Raw genomic sequence first — 14,075 nt, 5'->3', positions numbered from 1 at the left:
TCCCCAGTTCCCGTCCCCGCTCGCCTCCCCCATTCCCCTCCCCCTTCCCTTCCTCCTACTCCTAACCCTAACCCCTAACAAAATCCTAAACCTAACCTTAACACTACCGATACCCCCTACCACCGCTCCACGTCCCCTAACTCTACCCCCACCCTTTTCACTAACCCTAACTTTATTCCTACGCCTATGCCGCCCCCTAACCCCAACCCTAATGCTACCCACCATCCCCTAACCCCAAACCTCACTCCTCCTCTACCCCCCTGCTCCTACCCCCTTCCCCTATACCTAACACAAGCCCAATTCCCCGAACTATAGACCTAACCATAAACCAAGATATAGCCCTACCCCATGTCTCCTAACACTAACCCTAACTCTACCCAACTTCCCCAACCCTAAACTAAACCCTATCCCTATCCCTTACAACCTACCCCCTTCCCCTAACCCTAACTCCTACCCCTTCCACATACCCGCACCCCCTACAACTACCCCCTTTCCCTAACCATACCTCCTACCCCTTCCCCATACCCACAACCCCTACAACTACCCCCTACCCTATCCCTTACAACCTACCCCCTTCCCCTAACCCTACCTCCTACCCCTTCCCCATTCCCGCACCCCCTACCACTATCCCTACCCTATCCCTAACAACCTACCCACTTCCCATAACCCTACCTCCTACCCCTTCCCCATCCCCGCACCCCCTACCACTACCCCCTACCCTACCCCTTACCACAACCCCTACCCTTACCCCCTTCCACTACCCCCTTTCTCCTACCCCCTTCCCCTCCCCTCCTTCCCCTAGGTTAGGGGTAGGAAGGGGAAAGGGAAGAGGGAGGGGAAGGGGAGGAGGAGAAAGGGAGGGGAAGGGGGAGGGTTAGGGGAGGGGATGGGGGAGGGGAAGGGGAGGGGGAAAGGGGAAGGGAAGGGCGGAGGGGAAGGGGGAGGTGAAGAGTGGAGGGCTGGGGTAAGGGCATAGGTGTGAGGGCAGGAGAAGGGGAAGGTGAGCGGCAGGGGGTTGGGATGGAGGAGGGGTAGAGGAGAAGAGGGGAAGTGGGTGAAGGGACATGGAAGAGGCAGGGAATGGGGTTGGCAGGGCCAGAGGGATACGACAGGGAGGGGTTCAGGCCATCATGATGTTGTCCGTCCTCTGTTCAGCTGGGATGCGAGGTTCTCTGGACTCGTGTCTTGTCTCTGAGATCGCTCCTTCTCCTGGGAAGAGAAATACGAGTGATAGAGATACTGTCTCTGAGGCCTGATCACAATGACTTTGGTGGGTCCCAACTCTTCCCCCATCATCCCCCCTACCCCTGAACACTGGAGCCTTTCCCCTTCCTCTGCTTTACCTGAGGAAGTCTGTTTTGGCGAAAACCACGATCTCTCTCTGCAGAGCTCAGAGCAACGTGTGTCCATCAGGCAACACCCTGGTTCTCCACGATATGGCAGCAAGATGCTAGACAATCATGGATGGATCAGTCGAGACCGTTCAGCTGATCCATCTGAACCTACCCCACAACAATGTTACCCTCCCCTCCCTCACACCAGTACTCTCCATTTTTCTTGAATTCCTGTCCATATTAAAATCCTTTTCATGCCTTTTTTGGACCAGCCTCCGCTACTACCCCGACAATGCATTCCAGCCACCCACTACATTCTGTGTGAATAAAATGTACCCCTCACGTCTTGCCTAAATTTCCCTCAGCTCACCTTATTTAGACGTCCTCTGGTATTCTCGCCCCAGGAATGCACACAATATTCCAAGTGTGGTCTGACGAGAATTTTATACATCTGCAACGATACCTCTTGGTTTTTGAACTCAATCCCCTGACTCCTGAAGGCCAGCACACAATACACCATCTTAAACTCCCTCTCAATTTGCACAGCAACCTTGGGTGATATATGGAGCAGGATCTAAATATTTCTCTGTCCTGCACACTGTTCATAATCCTGCCATTAACCAAGTGCTCTGCCCACACATTCTTGTAATCCGCATTCAATGAAGTTATTGGTCTATATGAAGCTACTTTTAATGGGTCTCCAACCTTCTTTGGAATAACTGTTATTCGTGCCCTTGAAAATTACTCTGGAAATAAACCTGGACCAGTTGCTTATTTAAGTACATCTGATTTACAGGATTGAACTCCATCTGTCACTTCTCTGCAAACTGGATGACCTATGAGAACCTTCTACACTGTCTACAACATCTCTACCTCTGTGTGATCCCCTGACGTACCCACCCTTCCACTCCCATCATCATTCATAAAAATCACAAAGAGCAGGGGTCCCAGAGCAGATCCCTTTGGAGCGCCACTAGTCATTGTTCCATCTACTACTACCCTCTGTTTTCTGCAGACAAGCCAATTCTGAATCCACACAGCCAAGGGTCCATGGATCCCATGCCTCCAGACATTCTGAATGAGGCCTCCGTGGGGACCTTGTCAAGCATCTTACTAATATCCTCGTGCAGCACATACAGACTTTGACCTTTATCTATTTCCATTCACACCTCCTCGAAAAACTCAATTTGACTCGTGAAGCAGGACCTGCTCCTCACAAAACTATCCATGAGTTTGCCCAGCATGTTTGGGCATTGCCCTTGGCCCCAGCATCTGCAGACTTCCTGGCCAGTCCCTCCCTTACCGCTTCCCAGAGCTTCCGCATCCATTACAACATCAAGAATTGCTGCCCAGTACAGGCCCTTTGGCCCATAAAGGCTGTACTGACCTTTGTAAGTGTTCTCCACAACCTTTACCTGTACCACACCCATAGGAACATAGGAAGTGGGAATAGGAGTAGGACAAAAATGGCCTATCGAGTCTGCTCCGCCATTCAATACGATCATGGCTGATCTAATTTATGACCTAACTCGACCTACCCTGCCTTCTCGCCATATCCCCAAATTCCTCTATCATGTAAAAATTCTGTTCCCTTACATCCACATGCTCGTCTCAGAGACTTTTATATGTACCTATTCTACCAACCGCTACCACTTTCTCCGGTGACGCATTCAAAGCTCTCACAACTCTCTGTATAAAAAAAATCTCCCCTCACCTGAAGCGGATGCTCTCTGAGATTTGCACCTGACACTTTAGGAAAGGTTTCTGGCTGTTCATTCCATCTATGCCCCCCACAATCTTATTTAGAATAAGTTATTAAGCTGTGGAAGGGGCAAGTTGGGAGAGGGAGGAGGGGAGAGAGCTGGTGGGGGAGGGGTGAGAGCTGATGGGGAGGGGACAAGGCCGTGTTGGGGAGAGGGATCAGGATCCCGTTGAGGTGGTGAACGGACAGACATGGGTGGATCTACCTGCCGAAATAAAGGATCAATAAGAAGGCCATCTCGGGATCTACCAGCATCTTCTGGGGCTTGATGTCTCAATGGAAAACCCCCTGAGGATGGAAGTAGGCCATGCTCTGCTACAGCTGGTACATGAACATCTGGCAACACAACGATATAACATGACCCACTCTGCCTCCACACTGGCCGGGTCTAAATCCTGAGGGTAAGGGGAGGTGGGTGAAGGGCTCCTCCCTGCCAATCAACATCCATCCTCATCATCCTCTCCGCCCCTCTCCCCTCACTACCCTTTCTCTCCTCACCAATACCCATTGAGACCCTCATGAACCCTTCATCGATATCCAGTCCCCAGCGAGACTCAGCCAGTAAACTCCTTCATATCCTCCAACCCCACCATCCAAGCTTGCCCCAGTGGACAACTTGACCACCCAGACCCACAACCACCTTGATGTAGATCATGGGAATGGGCTGCTTGGCCTTGTTGAAGTGCTGGACCATGCAGTGAACCGTCTCGGGAACATAGACCAGACCCAGATTCAAATAAACCGCCTCTTTCTCTTGGACACAATACAAACATGTCAGCTGGATTTACCCTCCAACACCCAGTGCCTCTCCCAACTGGAGTGCCAGCCCCTCCTGATCTCTGTAGGCCTGATGCCCCCACTGCTCAACACAACATTGCATGAATCCAAGGGCTCAGCGAGCAGAGCGTCAACAGGCCGTAGTGGACCCGTCCGCTGCCCCATCATTCGGCTTCTGGTGAGACTGCACAAAATGTGCAGCTCTGACCGCCCTCCCTCGTGAGGCAAGGATTCACCGGGAGAGAAAAACCATTAACGTTTCGAGATGAGAAATGTTTGCAGCCGGGTGTTGGCTGGGGTCGAACATGTGGAGGCTGAGTTGTTGGGATGATTCAGAGCAGGCGTTGATTTGGAAGGGCACCAAAAGGTTCTGGGGAAGTGAGTTATGGGGGAAAATACATTCGTGAAATGAATTGGGGAAACAGACTGGAGGGGCTGAGTGGCCGAATTTGGCGACCTTGTCTTGTGGTCTTGCTGCTCTCTGGAGTTGAAATGGCAAGAGGTCATGAGTTAATGGGTGAGGAGCAGGGCAGCCAGCGTCAAGGAGTCGGCACTGGTCAGAGGGGCAGGATGGAGGCAACAGAGAGGCTGCAGCGAGACAGATCGATTGAAGGAATGGGGAAGGTAGCAGCAAATGATATGCATCAGAGTGGGGGTGGGGTGGGTGCAGGTGGATCTTACCTTGACTACAGAGGAGTAGAAGTTGAGAAGAGGGACAATGACGGTGTGATCCAACTTTCGCACGATCTGCAGTTTGCGGTTCTATGGCGAGAGAGGAACATCAGCAAGGCTGGGCGATGGTTCGGAGCCCTGAGGGGCGACTTGTCCAAGTTGAGGGGGGAGGCGGGGAGGAGATTCGTCAAGAGGTCAGAGGTGGTGAACTCCAAGGGAGGCCGAAATGGGGGTCTCGTCGAGAGTCGGTGGGGGGGACTTTTTGTGTTGCTGGAGCGGGGACTCGTCAGGGGGTTCAATGAAGTAACACTTCCGTTTTTATGATTGTTTTCCCAGCTTCTACTAAACAATGAATTTGCAGAAAATCTTTGATATTTGCCAGGTGTGTGTGTGTGTGTGTGTGTGTGTGTGTGTGTGTGTGTGTGTGGGGTGTGGGGTTGTGTGTGGGGAGGGGGGCTGCTGTTGTGGGTTTGTGTGACTTTCTCTGTTTCCAAACCCCATGGCTGCTTTGGTCTCTGTCAGATGCTCCTCTTTCCACCCACCCTTCAAAAATGTGTTTGGGGTGTTTGTCAATTGGGTGTAATTGTGTGAAACGGGCTCATGTGTCGCAAGGGCCTGTGAACGTGCTGTAGGCCCTAAAGTTAAATATCAGGGTTTTCCATTTCCACACAACTGCTCCTCCCACTCACCTTGAATCTCTTGTCCTGCAAGATCTTCTTGATGGCAATCAGCTCTCCGGAGTCCACCACCCTTGCCTGGTACACCACACCGAAAGATCCATTGTCGATGATTTTATCATCTGTGCAGGACACCACCTTGGGGACGTTGGGTCCATGACACGGTGTGGCCACCTCTGTTGTGACCTTATTGCCATGTCCTCTGGGGCAGAAGCAGCAGCATTTACACACCCAGAGGGTACACAACAGGTCATTTATCCCAACCCAGCCTTGCTGTCCAAGTTAGTCTCTACCCCTCCCTCTAACTCCCTTCCAAGGGTCACCTAAATGTCAGAATTGATCCTCTGGTGGTTCGTTCCAGCCTCTCAGTAGAAATATTGCCACCCCAGGTCCCTCTTTGATCACTCTCCTCAGAATGTCTACAACCCTCCCTCCATGAGAGGATCGGGTCATCCTTGACCTTCAGCACGTCCCGGGGAGATGAACCACTCTGAACCCTACCACGGGTTTAGCAGAAGCCCTCCACATTCCCAGAAGCTCAGCAACACCGTGATCTTCCATGATGCAAGCGAGACCTCGTCGCCTGAGTGAGCAGGTGGTGCGGAGAGAGCCCCACGCTTCACCGCTCAACTCTGTTGGGTCCGCCGCAACAGAAACACTTTCTAGCACCTTGATCCAGGTCCACTGGGGGAAAGAATCCTATCCCGGTTGGGGGGGTGTGGGGGTGTATGCAAGGGTGGAAGGGATCTTGTAACCACGGGGAGGAGGAGCGGTCCTGTCTCTCAGTGGACAGATCCCATTCCAGGTGGAGGGGGAGGTCTGTCCCATTTCTGTTGAAAGGTCTGCCTTCCATCCCCCTCGCAACTTCTCTTCTCCCTCAGACACCTCACACTCTCCCCTGCCCCGATTCCTCTACCACACTCTCATCCCCCACCCAACATGGTTTCCCCAGTCCTTTCCGTCCCCTCGCACCCCATCCCCCCAGCTCAACCCTATGTCCCCTATCTCTGATCCAATCTCCCTTGACATTAGCCTGTGGTGCTACCCCGTTCCTTTGTTCTCCCATCCACTCCTACAGATCCCATCCCTGTATCCCCTCACATGCCATTGTTCTCCCCTCCCCAGTCCCCTCCAGCTGCCTCATAAAGTGCCCTGCACTCAGGATGGGGAGAGGGGATTAAATGCAGCCTCCATTCTCTCCGCCCACACTGGGTGAAGGATGGTGCCAGAGGAGGTTCTGTCCCAGTCGGGGAGCCTGTAACTGGCTCTTTATCTCACCCATGGGCGCAGGGTGCTTCCAAACACAACCCTGTTGATCAGAGGGTCCCTGGGATGAGACAGCGTCCTACTCCGACACGTGGGCCAGAATCCCCTTCCAGGAGAGGCATCTTTCTCTTGTTGCTGTGCCATGGCATGACTCAGCTATGGCTGCCCCATGCAGTGACATCATCACCCCCTCTGTGTCATCATCTCCCCCCTCTGTGACACCTCCCCTCTCTGTAACCCACTAGTGTAATGGGCAGGGACATCCAACCATTTAAATCCTCCTCAATTTCCCCAAGCAAGGGGAGAATACTTCAGCTGGTCTAAATTACTCGTTGTTATCTATTCTAACTCCTAGATATTTGATCCCATTTTGCCTCCACATTTGTTGACTATTTTCTTGACATTGGCTCTAATCCCCCTTCCTAAGTGACATGATTTTGCACATATCCCAAAAGAACTTATACCCAGAGATCTCCCCATAGTCCTCCAGGGTGGAGCACAACTTGGGCAATGAGTGTGTCGGGTCTGTCAGATATATCAGAACAACTTCTGCAAATAAATTGATTTCATGCTCTTCCTGGCCTGTTCTGAAACCTTTAATGCCTGAATCCTGGCAAATGGCCTCGGCCAATCACTCCATGGCCAGTACAAACTCACTCACTGGGGGAGTGGGGGGGAGTCAGACCTTGATCGGCATGCCTGTTGGCTACCTCTGTCCCTCTCATCTCGACATCAGTGGCTCAGGTTGGGGGAGTCTGTGCAGCCTCCTGCAGTGCACAGCAGCACTGCTGGACCACTTTTATCTCCTTATTTTCCTGGGCCCTCTCCAAATCTTTCCTTTCTATGATCTCACATTGCTTTCTCAGGAGAAACACTGGCAGCCAAAAGGCACCTTCTGATTCCCCTTCGATTTTGGGAACTCCGACTTCTTGAAGTGGGACAACACATGGTGACCTATTTTCTCAAGATGTGGATCCAGGAGCTTGGACCAGACTAACAGTTTGCCCTGGTCCGCCAGCATGCTTGCCAAGCTCCCCAACCCTGCACTCTCGTCAGTCCACCCGCAGATTTTGTTCTCCCTGCCTGCACTAGATTTCCTGCCCTGATTCCAAAGCATCTCCACTGCAGCTGTGTTCAGTCAGAACTCGAAAGACCCTGCTCACTGCACCAATTATTATGTGTGTGAAACTGATTCGAGGGGTACCAAGGGTGGCGAATTTGAACTCAGTTGTCTTTTATTGACACATGTAGTGAAGTCGCATGAGGAGTAAAAGACACACACAGACACAAACTCGCCGGATTAATCGATACACTTGCAACCACTCGTGGATAGAAGACTTGACAATCAACTTGTCACATACGATGCCTTGAACAGGTCATTCATTCACTCATTGATCTTGGATGCCTGTGGGTGGTAGGGGATATGCAGGTGGCCCCAAATACTTGGCATCACCACCCATTGCTGGTGGACGTTACCCGATAGGGTATTCCACATATGGAGCACGCTTAAATGGTGCTTGGTCGGCCCGCTGGCAGGACATCCGAGTATGTGCTGACCGTCGTGAGAACATATCACTTTTTATTTTGGCAGGGGAGAGGCCTGATATGGTCAATTTATCAGACTTGCCCAGCTCCCGAACCCCGGCGAATGTGGCCCTTGGTTTTAATTGCTGACAAATAGGGCATTTGGCCATCACAGTTCTTGCAACATCATGAGACCCCCAGATCCTCTGTCCATCATAGTGCCCCCATATGCCCACATTTATGATGCACCATGTGATAGTACAGATCTATCACCAATGTACATAGTGTATATAGTTACTGTATCTAGACTGTGCTTACAGCGATTGGCTGAGAGCTAAGCCACACCTATTGTTTGGGCCTTAAAGGGTTGTGTCCCTAGCCAGGTCGGATCATTCCGGACTGGTCGGCCACCTGTGAAGAGCTCCGGTCTTTTGCTAATAAAAGCCTTGGTTTGGATCAACAAGTCTTTGGTTCTTTCGACGAGCTCTACCACGAGCTATAACCCACGCGGTAATGGCCAGGTCGAGAGGGAGAATGCCACCATATGGAGAGCGGTTACACTGGCTCTCCGGTCTAAAGGTCTCCCCACCTCTCACTGGCAGGAGGTTCTCACTACTGCCTTACACTCCATCCGCTCCCTCCTATGTACTGCAACAAATGCCACCCCCCACGAAAGGATGTTCCTTTTCCCGAGGAAATCCGAATCGGGAACCACTGTACCGGCATGGCTCACCGTCCCTGGCCCCGTCCTTTTGCGACGCCACGTCCGGCACTCAAAGAACGACCCCTTGGTCGACCGAGTGACTCTACTCCACGCGAACCCACATTACGCATACGTGGAGTTCCCAGACGGGCGGGAGGACACTGTTTCGGTGCGGGACCTAGCTCAGGACGCGGTAGACCCAGCAAACCCCCCAACTCCTTATGCTCCAGGCCCCATGCCGCAACAGAAGGACCAACAGCACCCCAATGACTCGGGCCACCCTGCCGACAAAACGACTGGGGAATTGAGCGACGGAGCAGTCGCACCCGATGAGCCCGCTGGCGACACCACTCCAGCGACCCCAATCCCGGCACCACGGCGGTCACGCCGGATGGTCAGACCCCCTGACCGCTACAGTCCTTGACCTACCCCTTCCTTTTCATTCTCTCCCTCGTTTTTGTTTTTTTTTCCCAGGGTCAATTCTCCAAGAAGGGGTGAATGTGATAGTACAGATCTATCACCAATGTACATAGTGTATATAGTTACTGTATCTAGACTGTGCTTACAGCGATTGGCTGAGAGCTAAGCCACACCTATTGTTTGGGCCTTAAAGGGTTGTGTCCCTAGCCAGGTCGGATCATTCCGGACTGGTCGGCCACCTGTGAAGAGCTCCGGTCTTTTGCTAATAAAAGCCTTGGTTTGGATCAACAAGTCTTTGGTTCTTTCGACGAGCTCTACACACCAATGCTGCCAAGGCTCCGGGGTCACTCTGCTTGGGGAAAATAGTGGCAGAGCATATTTGAGCAGCTCAGTCCACAGTGGCATCGCATCAGATTCAGCGGTTTTCCTGGAGGTGTGTCCATCCTCGTGGTGGACCCTGATTTTTCTTTTGTTGTTCCACCTCTCAGAAGATCTGCCAGTGCTGTTGTCCTCAGAGCAGGCAGCCTCCCTGTCTCCTGCCGCCGACCCATCCACACTGACGTGCTATTTGGCACAGCCCAGAAATCCTGTGGCACTAATCGGAAAAGAGGCTCCTGGGCCTACCTGGTTGTCCCTGTTTGGATCAGTGCCACAGCTGCCAGCTTGGATAGTTGGCTCTCCCCTCCACCACACCCACTTGTGTCAGTACTTTATCTGTGGTGGGCTGGAGCGCTGCCACCTTACTCCGCTGTTTTTCGCACCTCCACCAGCCAGAGCCGTCAGTAAACCAAGCTTTTTCCCTGCTGTCCAGCATCGAGGGTGTTGAACGGTTTGCCCCAGGCCATGGTGCCAAGCTCTTCTCGGGGTCATTCAGGTGGGAGGCTGTCACTTTCGGGCAGGACATGATCTGTTCTTGCAAGTGGCTCAGGCCCGGCCTCTGTGCGGTCTGCCATGTACCACTTCTTCGGTCCGCTGTGAGTGGCATCCGCAGATTGAACCCATCACATGTTGGGGAGGTGTGGCTGGAGTGTGACTGTCTCTGCTGCCATCTGGTTCTCTGTGGTGAGCAGGCGAGCATCTGACACTCAGATGGGGAGTCGCGGGAGGCAGCTTCCAGGAGGGAATTGAACCAGAAGCTGTGTGGGACTCGGCGACCTTGCCTCTTTTGCTCGAGGCTCCACTAGACCATTGTCTTCATTGCAGAGACAAGTCATTCAAAGGGTCTTCCAGTTTTGAGGGGTTGGGAGGTGCTTGTGGTCAGTGGCAGTGGTGTTCAACAGCGTGTTTTATCATCTAAGAAGCCATTTGTTGTTCAGGTCATCAATGAAGTGGAGAGTTTTTTTTTCTGGGCAACATTGTACAGTAGATGGAGGGGCAGGGTGAGATGGGGAATATGTTGGCACCAGTAACCCAAAAGACCCACAAAACTTTGTGCCTCAACTTGTTGGTGGGCACCGCAATGTGGATTTTGCTTTGAGCAACCATTGATATTTCTCTGCTGCCTGGATGCTCAGGAAAAAGACTGTTGGACTAGGACCCTGGACCTTTTCCAGGTGGTGCCTCCCTGGTGCCAGTGTCTGGGGTGTTGCTGCTGGTGTTCAAGACATCCTAAAGTGGGTCAGAGGTTGTGGTACATGGAGATACCAATGACATAGGGAGGAAGAGGGAAGAGTTCCTGAAAAGTGGGTCCAGGGCGTTTAGTGAGAGCTGAAAAGAAATAGCATGAAGGGAGTCATGTTGGGATGACTGTCTAGGCCCTGTGATAGTGAGAGTAGGAACAGAATGAGGTGGAGGATAAAGGCGTGGCCTGAAGGTGCGGGTTAAGAGGTCCTTGAGGGCATCCTATTTGCCTTGCTCGGGAGGCTGATGTCGGAAGTCGATGAGCCTTGCTGCCATGTCCTGATGAGCAAGAACATCATGGAGGAGTAATGGATGTCATCAGCGGTGATCTCTTGGAGGTGGAACTGGTCCTTGGCCAGTTTGAACCCCACGTGTGGCTCCGACATCCAGAACGTTGACAGCTTCAACCAAACCATCTGAAGAGCCGCCTGCACCGTGATCTTCACGTCCAACTGAAGGGCTGGGTCCTGCTGAGGTCACCACTGTAGCAGGCGCGCTCCCGCGAAGTCTGGAAAGAATGACATGCACCCAAGAAGTGGAAGTGGAAGATAAGTTGCTTGAACAGGCAGCTCCAGCCTCGGATTGGAAGGCGATCCTCCCGTTGTTCATTGTTTCCAGCCATGTGGGTTATCCCCTGGGATGGGCATTGGCCCCAATGGTGTCTGCGCTGTCAGCGTGTTTGTCGGCTCTCTAGTGCTCGTGTCTCGGTTAACAGGCCACTCCAACTCGATATGTCAGAAGAATATGGAGCCCATATTTACCAAGGGTGGGTGTGGATATTTACATGAAACCCTTACACTCCCTTTCACCTGAAGGCCTCCGTTTATTTAATGAAACTTTAAAGTAACAGACACTTCTGTTGAGGCGAGAAGGGGAGAGGTTAGGATATTGGGGATGAAGGTGGGAGGTGGTTTCTTTATTCTTTCTTTTATAGATGCCACACATTAGATGAGCATTATTATTAATTGTGTGAATTTCTTGTGGTTTTAAGTATATAAATATTTTTTTTAAATTATCGGCAGGACCACGAGTGGCAGATAGGATCATGGGGACTCTCACCCCCCAACCCACCCACCCCAAATATCAATGGGATAAACCGGGTTCATTGTCAACATCGTCGAGGATCCCTTCCACCTGCCCACAGCATTTGGCAGCTCTTCTCGTCGGGAAAGGGGTCGAGGAATATCGGAGCCAGTAGCACCAGGCCCAGAAACAGATTCTTCCTGCGAGCAGTGAGAATGGAGAATGATGGATGACCGGCTCAGACAAAGACTCCATAACTCTGCTATTGATTCAACAGAATTTATTTCTTTTTTGGGAGGGACTGCACGTGTATCATTTGTCTCTCTGTGCGTAGGTCCGGTTGTGTATTTTCAGAGGTTTCCACGATGAACACAGTTTCCTCGGGTTAAATTTGAACAGGTACAGAGGAGCTTTCCTGTATTGGAGAATGTATCTCATGAAACAAAGTTGACTGAGTTCGGGCTTTTCTCTTTTTCACCCCAAAATTAACTTTATTCTAAAATTATTGACCAAGAGGACAACTGTTCCATGTCTTTTCTCATCCTCGTGTTGCATGCCTATATTCCCTTCACTGCTCATGTTCTCTGTTTAACATCATTCCACCACTTTGACACCTTGTGGTTACTCCCTGCACTCTGTGGTTGAAGGGGTTCCCCTTAGTCTCCGCCCCTCAAGACCCAGAGGATGAGAGTCCTTCCCCACAGCGCCCTCATGTTGGCTGCGCCAAGCCTCAGTGCATCTCTCAGCAACCTGGAATAGGCCGGTGGGCAGCGTTCCCTCACCCACATCTCCATGTGCTAAATGACCAGCAGGTTAACGTCGAACAGTTATGCCCTTCGAACCTCGATGTTGCGCTGACCTATCAATTCCAAGCAAAATAAAAACTAGACCCTTCCTCCTTCATAACCCTCCATTCTTGCAATGGAGGGAGTGCAGAGATGATTCACCAGGCTGATACCTGGAATGGCAGGAATTACTTATGAGGAAAGATTGCGCAAATTGGGATTGTACTCGCTGGAGTTTAGAAGATTGAGAGGGGATCTCATAGAGACATATGAAATTATGGCAGGACTGGACAGAATGGATGGAGATGGGATGATTCCAACGGTGGGAAAATCCAGAACCCGGGGCCCTGGTTTGAGAATAATAGGCAAACCATTTAGGACCGAGATGAGGAGGAATTTCTTTACCCAGAGGGTGGTGAATCTGTGGAATTCATTGCCACAGAGGGTAGTAGAGGCAGGTTCATTAAATATATTTAAGAGGGAATTAGATCTATTTCTTCAGTTTAAGGATATTAAAGGTTACGGAGAGAAGGCAGGGATGGGGTACTGAACTTTAAGATCAGCCATGATCTCGTTGAATGGCGGAGCAGGCTCGAAGGGTCGAATGACCTACTCCTGCTCCTATCTTCTATGTTTCCTTCATTCATGTGTCCAAGAAGCCCTGAAATGCCGCTAATATTTCAGCCTTCATCACCACTCCTGGCAAGACATTCCTGGCACCCACAACTCTGTGTAAAAACAAGTTCCCCTGATATTGCCCCTAAACCTTCCTCCCTTTGCTTTGGGCTTCTAGTGTTTGCTTCTCTTATCTGGGTTTCAGGCAGACCAAAGGGCATCTTTCACTGAGATTCTGGTCTTCCAGCAGTTCTGGATGTCTGTCTCTCGATGCTCTGCTCAGGGTACCACCCCGAAGTATCTCATCAAGTCCTAGTCTCTGTGTCAGCAGGAATTCCATGCTGACCACTGCCTGATGGCCCTGTGGTCAACAGTGTTTGCCTATGCAACCATTCCCATGAAGGTGATGGGGTAAAGTCCTGCTGACGAGGAAATTGTGTGGCATCAGGGCCAGACCAATCTTTCGCAACACCTGAGCCAGGTAGAACTTCAGCACATAGTGGCTTTTGGTGCCCTTGCACTTTGTTTCCTAGCACAGCCATACACAAAAGCCTTGCTGGTTAGGGTTATGCCCCCATTGATTGACGACGTACATGGTCCTCCAGACTCTATCCATTTTGGACCCCCACATGAATAGGAAATGTGTTTTGGGAATTGACAGGATGGAGGTGTGGGGATGGGCCACACCTGCCTCACGTGCAGCAGTACCCGAGAGCTCCTTGCACCTGATTACCAGGTTCTACCGGATTGACAGAGTTGGGCATCTCTGTGGTTCTCCATGTCTCCTGGAACTGGGGGTCTCCTTACTGCTCCCCATCTCCTTGAGTTGGTACTTTGTTCTCCACCATCACCACAAGACAACCAAGACCCCTGGATGGAGGGCAGTGGTGCAGAGAG

This window comes from Narcine bancroftii, chromosome 11, assembly GCF_036971445.1.
Source record: "Narcine bancroftii isolate sNarBan1 chromosome 11, sNarBan1.hap1, whole genome shotgun sequence".
NCBI lineage: Eukaryota > Metazoa > Chordata > Chondrichthyes > Torpediniformes > Narcinidae > Narcine > Narcine bancroftii.
Note: the sequence above shows the minus strand (reverse complement) of the source record.